This window comes from Ananas comosus, linkage group 7 (genome assembly GCF_001540865.1).
Source record: "Ananas comosus cultivar F153 linkage group 7, ASM154086v1, whole genome shotgun sequence".
In the NCBI taxonomy this organism is placed as follows: domain Eukaryota; kingdom Viridiplantae; phylum Streptophyta; class Magnoliopsida; order Poales; family Bromeliaceae; genus Ananas; species Ananas comosus.
In genome coordinates this window covers 12603559-12616554 of record NC_033627.1, presented here as the reverse complement: position 1 = coordinate 12616554, position 12996 = coordinate 12603559, and positions in this window count along the sequence as shown.

The window sequence follows — 12996 nt, the reverse complement described above, 5'->3', positions numbered from 1 at the left end:
TAGGTGCTACAAGTTTTCGCCGTTAGATCTACACCTTTGAGTCATTTTCAGCGTTTAGATCATTACTATTCAACAAACAATCCACTCAACCTTGAGAAGAGCGCCCACATATCCTAAACGCCCACATTTCTATCAGTTCCAATGGCCAAAATTGTCAGAGCGCTACAATGGACTTCTGTGTATAAGCCATAGTAGCTAGTTCTATTATATATTAACTATATATATGCAGTGATGCGCTAACTACTAATTTGCTTCTTGGAAGCACGCGAGCCTCCGTGCTTCTAGGTCGTTTTCGTCCGATTAATAGCGCTTTCAATCGTCGATTCGAGCTCTGTTAAACTTGATATAGATATTTGAAGTAACGCGTTTTAGAAATAGAAATTTTTAGCGAAACTCAAAAAACTTCCCCTGTGGTTTCAATTTTTTTCACTTTTAATACCCTGTTTCTGGTGGGCATCTCTAAATGTATTCAAGTAGTACCCTTGTTGGAATTTCTACTTTTTCTATTTCATAATCCTTTGTTTAACGTATTATCAAGTTACAGTACACCTGGTTTTGCACTTTATCACTTAGTAGCCTTGCGGTATTTAATTTGTGTTATTCAAAGAGTTCCCGTCCTAAATATCTTCTAGGGGTAAACCCTTAGTGGTTTTGTGTTAAAATACTCATCAGCGGAGTACTAAAGTTGACTAAATGTGAAACACAGGGTACTAATAATGATTAAAGTGCAAAAACCACATGGTTACTTAACTTGATGTAACCCACAAAGAAGGAAACCCTTTTTTTTTTTAAACAAGGATACTAAAGTGATATAAGTGAGAAAACACAGGGTATATCAACTTGATACACTTTAAACCCAGGCCGTACTCATAAATGAAAAGTTGTGAAACACAGGGGTTTTTGAAGATTACCTAAGATTTTTATATGATTATTATGAGTTTTCATGTAATCATTTTAGCCTAGTGATCGAAGGGGAGGGCTCACAAATCAGATATACTTTAGAATGGCGACGTATGGGCCTTGATCAGGCGGGCGTTTGCAAGCTTTAACGATGTATAAATATCAACACCTAAAATTTATGGATAGAAAATTTTTTATACTATATTAAGAACAGATTCAATATCTTTGATTCTAAACTGTTTAATTATATTATAACGGATCCTTTCCCTCGTAAGATAGATATCTCTCTCATTTCGATTCTTTTACACCGTTAAACTAGCAAGTATCCTATGCCGGCCGTTAAAAATTGTCAATTTTGTGACCTTTTGATTGTAAGGTAAATGATGTTGAAAAATTATGAAATTTGATTTCTAGATGTTTCAAATGCTCTAGATAACATTTAACGGTGTGGATCGTCGATTCGGAAGCTCTATTATCGAAAACAACTTATGAGTACGAGGGCGATCGTACTCATAATAGTATAGTAGCAATTGATTTGGATATCTTTATGCCGTTAAACGAGAAAACGCCTCTGATCAACCATTAAAATTACAAATTTTGAAACCCTTTGATCATTAGGCAAATGATGTCGAAAAGATTTGAAATTTGATTTCTAAACACTTCAAGTGGTATAGATCATGTTCAACAGAGCCGATCGTCAATTTGGAAGTTCTATCACCGAAAACAAATCGGTAGTAAAACGGCTCGTTTACTACCGATAGTATTCTAGCTCAACTATATATATATGTGAACTAGGCTGGAATACTATCAATAGCACCAAGTAATTTGTGCTATTAGATTTTCGGCCGTTGGATTGAGAAATGTTCGGTTAGGATGATGTGAAGTCCCTAGGGTTGAGTGGATGGTTGGTTGAATAGTATAATCTAACGGATAAAAATAATCAAAGGGGTTAATCTAACGGCAGAAAACTTGATAGTACCAAGTGCTTGGTGCTATTAATAGCATAGCAGCCGGACTATATATATATAGCAGGGCTGTCGTGCTCTCAGGAGCACGGAGGCCTCCGTGCTCCTGAGTTGTTTTCGATGATGAAATTTTCGAATCGACGATTGGCTCCGTTAGCCTTGATCTAGCGCATTTGAAGTTCCTAGAAAATAATTTTTATGATTTTTTGATATCATTTACCTAGTGGTTGAAAGGATTCAAAATCCATAATTTTTAATGGTTAATATCTGCCGTTTTCAAGTTTAACGGTGTAGAATTATTCAAATCAGATGAAATTTTGATGCAAAATTCTTTATACTATCTATAACAAGATCAATATTTCTGATCGAAAATTTTAGTGCTATATCACCACTTTTTATAGAATTTTTATTTACAGCCGTTAAAAGTTATTGATTTTGAATCATTTCGATTGCTAGGTAAATAATATCGAAAAATCGCAAAAATTATTTTCTAGAAACTTCAAATATGCTAGATCAAGTTTAACGGAACTGATCGTCGATTCGAAAACTCTATCATCGAAAACGGCTCAGGATCACGAAGGCCTCTGTGCTCCTTAGAGCACAGCAGCCCTACTCTATATATATATATATATATATATATATATATATATATATATATATATATATATATTTTTTATTATGTACTAGTGGGCGCAGCGAAATAATAAACGAATAGATCTATGAATTGGAGATGCTGTGGGAGTATCTACGGCATCTAAATTATCAACAGACTCTCGAAGAATATTGAAGATTTGCCCAAGAGTAGCTCTGCTGACCGGAACACTTATTAGAGGATCTCCCGTGTCAATCACTTCATTCCTCTCGTCAGCCCATCTGTAGCACTCATAGCTACAGCTCTAACTCGATTATTTCCTAATAATTGTTGTACCTCGCAAGTCACATTAATTTGCTGACCGACAGTATTTCGACCCTTAACTACCAAAGCGTTATAAATATTAGGCATTTTGCCCGGGGGAAAAACGACATCCAGTACTGGGCCAATAATTTGAGCGATACACCCTAGGTTTTTTTCTTCAAGTGTGGAAACCGCAGGGCTAGAAGTAATAGGATTGATTCTCATAATTATAATAAAGTGAAATATGTCGAAATCCTTTTTGGAATAATACCAAATCGAAAATAAATGTCCGATAGCAAGTTGATCAGTTAATTCAATAAGAGATAAATGGGAGATAGCACTCGATTTAGTTGGTACCACCCAACCGAATCCGATTCACTCGTTTACTCATTCAATGAGTAAATTTTCAAGTTCAGCCAATCTTTTTTTTTTTTCTATAATACCCAGTAAAGATATAGGAGCAAATCCACCATATTTTGAATTTATTTTCAATACATGTTACCTTGAATTATTTTATTTTAGAATAAACCTTTATGTATTATGGTATTCTATCATGCAATAATTGTACCGCCAATTACCATGTATATATATTATTCACAGCATGTACATATTGGTTAGCAGTGTGTTCCACAGGTTGAGGACTTTGTCAGGACCATAACAAAATAAAATAAAATAAAATACATGATAATAATAAAAACTAATAAGAGATCAAAATAATATTGTTTGTTATATAAAAAGAAGAGCATCGTGGGTTTCATAAGAGGGAAAATGCATGGGGGGGGCGACGATACGTTTCCTTCGTGATTTAGTAACCTTGTTGTAATAGGAGAAAAAAGGAGACTCTGCTTTGAAGTCGTTGCGCGCGGCGTTTCTACGAACAATCGAGCGTTAGGTAGTTAGTGGAGACCACCGGTATATGGATTCAGCCAAAGTTTGCGCTCTCAGTGAGGGTATCGGACGCGTCTTACTGTTTCGTGGCGACGCGTTCACCACGTCACCGTGATCTTTAATAATTTTATTTGCGTTAGCAGATCGTTGAGTCGACAAACTTGAAAACAGGGATTCATATGATGATGTATAAATTTACCTCTATTTAAGATATCATTAAAGGTTTTGGAATTACTAAATATAAAAAAAAATTTAATCAATGCTTATAGATAAAAGAATGAAATTGAATGTTTAATAATCAGATGGTTTTAACAAGGTGTTGACTTATCAACCGCCACTCTTTAAGCTTTATTTGGATGAATAAATATTTTATAATCAAATAAGTTCTTTTGTTTACTTTAAAAAAATATGATTTTTATATCTTAATGTATATTTTATTTAATTTTTAAATTATTTTAAAATAAAGTAAATTATTCGATTAGATAAATATATTATTCTACGTAAATTTATATATTAAGAACTTTCAAAAATAAAATGCAGCAAATGGATTGTAACTTTCCACACACAAAGAAATTCTATTTAATCTACTATAAAAAATTATCATTAAATATTTATGTTGACATTCAAAAAAAACTTCTCTAATTTTTTTTTTTTAGTTTTTACCAGAATTTTCTGATTAAATCCATCCTGATAAAATGTGTGCGCGCGTGTACGTACGCCCTGTTTTCACTAAATATATTGAGCGAACAAATAATTAGACGATGTTTTTTTCTTTTTCATTTTCTTTTTTTTTTTTACTTTATCATTAAAAGTCGTTGCACATGTAGGAGGTAACATATGTCCGTACTTGGTGGCGGGGCCAAGCTATATTTATTTATTAATTTGTATAAAGTCCATTTCTGAAATTTCCGGTAGCATGATTTTTAAAATATAGACATTATTATATATTTAGTAAACTGTTATAGCTGTATTATCATTATTTGACATTTTAATATAATTTAGATTAATTTATTTATAAGGTTAAAGCAATTTTTTAAGAAAATACAGAAAATAATAATAATAAAAATGAACATCGAACCGATATTATATTAGTGGCTCGAATAGCCAGAGATAATAATGGGCCGTGCCATGCTGGACGTCAAGGCATACATATTTACCCCAGGTAGATACAAAATAATTATTGCTTTAGAGTGTACTAATTAGTATATAATATATATTATCTATATATATATAATAATATATATATATATATATATATATATAGATATAATGATGGCTGCATTTATTCTCGAAGCAGGGCCTCGACTTTTCAGTGTCGTTTTCGTGTTGCGCTTTCGAATCGTCGATCCGGCTTCGTTTAAATTTGTACTGGTATATTGAAGTACGAGAATAAATTATGCGATTTTCGATATCTATTGCGTAGAAGATAAATGACGTTCAGAAATCAACGGCTGAAAATAAAATCTTACAAAAAGTGATATTGACATTAAAGTTTAATCAAAGATATTATCTTGATTTTATTATAGTATAAAAAATTTATCTATCAAATTTCACTGATTGTGATATTCACACTTCACGGTTAACTTGCAAACGGGATGACTACGGCATAAAATATTATTGATTTTGAGCCCCTTTCGATCACTGGCAAATGAGTATCGAAAATATAAATTTATTTCTACGTACTTCAATACTCTAAATTGGTGTTTATAGACGACGATCGACGATTCGAAAGTCGATTACCGACAAGGCCTAGAAGCACGAGGGACTCCAGTGCTTCAGAAGCAATATCTCATCTTATTATATAGGTATATATGAACTAGGCAGCTATGGCTAGTAAGTATGCACAAATCATTGTGTGCTACCAAGTTTGATTTGGCATTGAATAAGAGAATTGCGGTGTAGGATGATGTGGGCCTCCTAAGGTTTAGTGCGTGGTGGTGAATTCAGTTGATATAACGGAGTATGAAATTGATCATAAGGTGAGTCATAACGGCGGAGAACATTTGGTAGCACCAGTGCTTTGTGCTATTATAGCATAGTAGCGGACTACTATTATATATATATATATATATTATATATGATGATATATATATTACAAAGGAGAGAAGAGAGAGAGAGGCTACTATACTTTGGAAAGCACGGAGCCTTGTGCTTCAGCTCGTTTTCTTATGTTGCGACTTTTTGAATCGTCAATCGGCTTCCGTTAAAGCTGAGGTAGTATTTGAAAATCTAGGAAAATAAATTAATGCGATTTTCGAGTTTATTGTGCTAGTGAACAAGGGCTAAATCAACGGCTGAAAATAAAAATCTTACAGTGAAGTAATATGACATTAAAATTTGTATTAGTAATGTACTTGATCTTGTTTTATATAGTATGAGAGAATTTCTATCAAAATTTGCAAATTGATTGGATATTTTTACATCGTTAACTTGCAAACGGGCTACTACGGCATTAAAATTATTAATTTGAGCCCTTCGATCACATAGGTCAATGATATTATAAAAATCATAAAAATTTATTTTTCTAGATACTTCAAATATCTAGATCAAGTTTAAGGAGGCCGATCGCCGATTCGAAGTCGCAACATTGAAATTGACCTGGAAGCACAGAAGGCTTGCGCGCCTTCCAGAAGGACATAGTAGCATCATATAATATTATATTATATATTAATATATATATATATATATATATATATATATATATTATATATAGAGAAGGTCTAGTATCCGTATGAGTATAGAGCTGTTATACTTATAATTGTTTATTCGATGATTGGGATTTGTAGAAATTACGATCCAACCGTGAAATATGATTTAGAGTATTTGAAACTTTTAAAAATATAATTTTCTAATTTTCGATATCATTTTAAAGTCAATCAATGCAGGTATAAAAGATGAACGGTTAAATCTAAACGACATTCGTAAAAAGAGATCAGATTTTTCAATCTAATCGAGTCGATTGTATTTATTTGGGTAGTGATAGAATTTTTCATTAAAAATTCAACCTATTTCGATCTTTTTCACGTAAAACTAGTAATATCTATACCGCAATCGTTAAAATTGTCAATTTTGAGCTTTTGATCGTGAGGGAAAATGGATAGTCAACATTTTAAAATTTGATTTCTAGAAGTTTTAAATGCTCTAGATAATGTTTAACGATATGGATCGTCGATTTGGAAGCTCTTATCATCAAAAACAACTATGGGTATGAAGGCGATGGTACTCAATAGAGTATAGTAGCCGGATATGTATATATATAGAGAAGAGAGAGGAGGTTGAACAGATCTCTCAAAGCACCAAGGGGGTGTGTTTTTTGAATTTTTAACCATTAGATGGTAAGATGTAGGTTGATATATAGGGTAGGTGGTGGTAGTGGTGGTAGCATACAACAAGAATTAGTTACAGGACACAGTTTGCGACATGGTGGTAAGTGTCCATTTATGGCTAAAACTTAAAAATAAAATATATACTTATGCTAAATATAAAGACCATCAACCAAAAATAAAAGATTACTCTACTCAACCCACCACAACCCAGTCCATTGACCGATTACAAACAGAAAAGAAAAAAAAAAAAGAAAATCAATTACCATCTTTTCTTCTCTCACTACAAAGAATTAGGTTATAGGGCAAATGTTTGGACATTTTTGAGTAAGTGTCCCATTTATACTGAAATTTAAAAAAAAAATTACTAATGTCTAAATATAAGGCCCATCCAACAAAAATAAAGATTACTTTCTCAACTTACCACAGGTCCATTTGGCCCGATTACAAACAGAAAAGAAAAAAAAGAAAGAAATTAATTACCATCTTTCTTCTCTCTTCAGTCAATCACTGAGAAATTCTAGAGAAGAGCCTTTTCTGTCGTTCCTCTCCGCCACCGGCGCAACGAGATAGAATGCGACGGTTGCTAATGCTTAAATAAGTTTTGGATAATTAGCAGCAGTCTTTTAGGTGTTATAGCGGACACTTTAACTGTCACTATATAACTAGCGGACTCCATATTAGAAAACTTTTTTAAAGTGTCGGTAATTTTAGCTAGCAGCACTTTTTGATATGTACCTACATTTAAAAGTTCGCTATAGACAGTTTTTTTGTAGTGTCTCTTCACTAATCCACTTGAATTTAGACGAAGAGCTTTCTGTCGTCCTCATCGCCACCGCACGCAACGAGATAGAGTTTCGGCGGTCTAAATGTTTAAATAAGTGTTAGGTAAATTAGCAGCACTCTTTTAGGTATATGTGAAACTCTTTAACTGGACATATTACTAGCCGACCCCAACTATATGGCAACACTTTTTAAAATGTCGGGGTAATTTTAGCTAGCAGCGCTTTTTTTGAATGTACTACATTTAAAAGTGTCGCTATAGACCGTTTTTGGTTGTAGTGTAGGTGCATAATGTTTGATCAAGGAGTATTATAATTAAGGAGTAGATCGAAGGGCTAGAAACTTAGAAGCCAAGGGGTGGTGCTTCTAAAAGTTTCTAGCTCAACTTCTATCTCTCTCTCTCTCCTCTCTTCTCTCTACTCTCTTCCTATATATTATATAATATAATATATATAGTATGCTACTATACTATTATGCAGTATTCGAGCACCTTCTACTCATAGTTGTTTTAGATGATGGAGCTTCGAATCGACGATCCATCCGTTAATATGATATAGAGTATTTGAAAATTTTAGAAAATAAATTTCGTAAAAATCATATAAATCCATCAGCAGGCATAAATAAACAGTCAAATCGAACGATGTTTTAAAATAGTTGATATCGGATCCTCCAATTTAAGATCGGAGTTATTGATCTTTATCTAGATAGTGAATAGAATTTTCTATCAAAATTCAACTATTCGGATTCTTTCTGCGTTAAACTAGCAAGTATTCATATGGCCGGTTAAAAATTGTCAATTTTGTGACTTTAGATTGCAAGGTAATGATGTCGAAAAAATGAAATTTGATTTCTAGATGTTTCAAATGCTATAGATAACATTTAATGGTTGGATCGTCGATTCGGAGCTTATTATCGAAAACAACTTATGAGTACGCAGGGCGATCGTCTCCAATAGTTATGTAGCCAATTGATTTGGATATTTTATGCCGTTAAACGAGAAACGCTCTTATCAACCATTAAAATTACAATTTGAAACCCTTTGATCATTAGGACAAATGATGTCGAAAAGTTGAAATTTGATTTCTAAAACTTCAAGTGGTATAGATCATGTTCAACGGAGCCGATCGTCATTTGGAAGTTCTATCATCGAAACAAAATGTAGTAACGGCTCGTTTACTACTATAGTATTCTAGCTCAACTCTCTCTTTCTCTCTCTTCCTCTCTCTTCTCTCTCTTCTCTATATATAATATATATATATGTGTATTATATTATATATATGTGTGAATATATAATATATATGTGTATATATATATATATTATGGGGTGTATAGTATATATATATATGTGTATATATATATATATATATATGTGAACTAGGCTGGAATACTATCAATAGCACAAGTAATTTGTGTATTAGATTTTCGGCGTTGGATTGAGAAATGTTCGGTTGAGATGATGTGAAGTCCCTAGGTTGAGTGGATGGTTGGTTGAATAGAATAATCTAACGGATAAAAATATCAAAGGGTTAATCTAAGGCAGAAAACTTGATAGTACAAGTGCTTGGTGCTTTAATACGCATAGCAAGCCGGTACTATATATATATAGCCAGGGCTGTCGTGCTTCAGGGCACGAGGCGCCGCAGTGCTCCTGAGTTGTTTTCGATGATGAAATTTTCGAATCGACGATTGGCTCCGTTAGCTTGATCTAGCGCATTTGAAGTTCTAGAAAATAATTTTTATGATTTTTTGATATATTTACCTAGTGGTTGAAAGGATTCAAAATCATAATTTTAATGGTTATATCTGCCGTTTTCAAGTTTAAGGTGTTAGCATTATGTATGAATTTTGATGCAAATTCTTTATACTATCTATAACAAGATCAATATTTCTGATCGAAAATTTTAGTGCTATATCACACTTTTATGGAATTTTTATTTACAGCCGTTAAAAGTTATTGATTTTGAATCATTTCGATTGCAGGTAAATAATATCGAAAAATCGCAAAAAATTATTTTCTAGAAACTTCAAAATATCGTAGATCAAGGTTTAACGGAACTGATCGTCGATTCGAAAACTCTTATCATCGAAAGGGCTCAGGATCAACGAGGCCTCATGTGCTCCTTAGAGCCACAGCAGCCCTACTCTATATATATATATTATAATATATATATATATAATATATATTAATTGAGCTAGAATACTTTTAGATGGTGTTCTAAGTTCTTTTAGCTCTTGGATCTACTCCTTGATTATAATACTCTTAGATCAACACTATTCACCTACACTTATCTCAACCTACATCTCTCATCAATGGTAAAACTAAAAGCACACCCCTTGGTATTTTTGAGAGTATTCATAGTATCAATATATATATATTATATATATATATATATATATATATATATATTATATATATTATATATATATACTTATTATATATATATATTTTTGGTGCTTCTAGTTTTATAGCGTTGGATCTACTTCTTGATTACTAATAACTTTTAGATGCAAGCACTATTCGCCTTCAACACACCTATCACTATCTCTCAACCCTACATCTCTCTATCAATGGCTAAAATCAAAGCACATTTCTTGGTGCTTTTGGAAGTATTCTAGCTAATCTCTCTCTCCTCTCTCTCTTATAATATATATATATATATATATATTATAAGAGTTTGAGCTAGAATACTATCGGTGTAACGAGCATTTTACTACGATTTGTTTTCGATGATAGAGCTTCCAAATTGACGATCAGCTCTTAAATATGATCTAAACCATTTAACTACCTAGAATCAATTTCACGCATTTTCGATATTGTTCTTTTATCCATCAAGTGAACAGAAAATGAATGGTTGAAAATGAATACTTTAAAAAATGAATGATAGATCTTGTAATCAAGATCAAGGTATAGATCTTGTTTTTAATAGTTTAAAGAAATTTTCTAAAAATCAATTGATTTGTATCTCTTTACGCGTTAAACGAGAAAAAGTCTCTTATCGACATTAAAATTACAAATTTGAACCCCTTGAATCATTAAGGCAATGATGTCGAAAAGATTTGAAATTGATTCTAAGACACTTAAGTCGTAGTAATATGTTCAACGGAGCGAACATCATTTGGAAGTCTCTATCATCGAAACAAATCGGTAGTAAACGGCTCGTTTACTACGATAGTATTCTAGCTCAACTCTATATATATAATATATAATATATATATATATATATATATATAGAGTGGGCTTGTATGTTATGGAGCACGGAGCCTCCGTGCTTCCAAGTTTGTTTCGATGTTCGGACTTTCGAATCGACAATCGGCTCATTAGAGTTGATCTTAGAGTATTTGAAGTACCTAAACATAATTTTGATTTTCGATATCATTGCCTTAGTGATCGAAGGGCTCAAAATCGAATAATTTAATGGCCGTGTGTGAGCCGGTTGCAAATTTAACGGTGTGGAGAATATCAAATCACATGAATTTTGATAGAAAATTCTTTATACATATAAAATAAGATCAATAACTTTGATCTAAAATTTAATGTCATATATCTATTTTGTAAGATTTTTATTTTCAGCGTTGATTTGAGCCATTCGATCACTAGCAAATGATATCAAAAATCGCAAAATTTATTTTCTAGATACTTCAAATACTCTAGATCAAGTGCTAACGGAGCGATCGTCAATTCGAAAGCGAACATTGAAAAAAACTTGAAGACGGGAGCGTCCGTGCTTTAATTATGAAGCATACAGGCACACTCTACTATACTATATATATATATATATATATATATATATTTATATTATATATATATATATATATATATATATATAATATATATATATGAGTGAGCTACTATGCTATCGGAAGTACGGACCTTCGATGCTTCCACTCGTTTTCGATGTTGCGACTTTCGAATCGTTCGATCGGCTCCGTTAAACTGATCTAGAGTATTTGAAGTACTAAGAAATAAATTTTATTATTTTTGATATCATTTGCTAGGATCGAATGGCTCAAAATCAACGCGCGGAAAATAAAATCTTACAAAATGTATGATAAATTAATTAAATTTTAAATCAAAGATATTGATCTTATTTTATATAGTGTAAAAGAATTTTCTATCAAAATTTACGTGATTTGGATATTTACACCGTTAAACTTGCAAACGCTCACTACGACATTAATTGTTGATTTGAAGCCATTCGATCACTAGGCAAATGATATCGAAAATAATTAAAATTTATTTTTAGGTACGTCAATATTTAGATCAAGTTTAACGGAGCGATCGACGATTCGAAAGGCTACATTCGAAAACGAGCTGGAAGCACGGAAGGCTACTGCTTCATAGCCATAGTAGCCTCGTCTATATATATATATATATATTATATATATATTATTATATATATATAGATAGGGTTAGATACTTTCAAGTATCACTAAGTGGATATTGTTGTTTTCAGCTTGAGACGTGAGAGATGGGAGGTTGAGATGATGGGGTACGGTGGTGGTAGGTGGTGGGTAGGTGGAATAGTGTTTGATCCAAGGAGTATTTGTAATAAAAAGTAGATCAATGAACGCTAAAAGGTGATAGCAACTGAGGATGATATTGTAAAAGTATCCTAGATAACTCTACAACTATATAATATAAATAATAAGTATATATAGAAGTGAGGATAAATGCTTCGGAAAGCACGGGAGCCTTCCGTGCTTCAAACTCCATGTTTTTTGATTTGCGATTTTTGAGATCGTCGATCAGGACTACGTTAAACTTGATCTAGAGTATTGGGAGTACCTAGAAATAAATTTTATTATTTTTCGGATATCATTTGTACGTGATCGAATGGTTCAAATCAAAAATTTCTAATGGGCCGTATGGTGAATGCACGTTTGCAATTAACGGATTGATAGATATCCAAAATCAGTGAAATTTGAACTAGAAAATTCTTGTATACTAAATTAAAACAGATTAATATCTTTGATTAAAATTTATATGTATATTATGTAATTTTGTAGCATATTTTTTTTCAGCGTTGTTTGAGACCCTCGTTCACTAGGCAAAATGATATCGATAAAATCAATAAATTATTTTAGCTTACTCCCAATTACTTAGTAAAGTTTAACGGCGGAAAAAACAACGATCACGATTCGAAAGTGCGTAACAGTGAAAACGATGCTGGGGAAGACGAAGGCCTCCGGTGCTTCCGATGTATACTCACTCATATATATATATATATATATATAATATAAT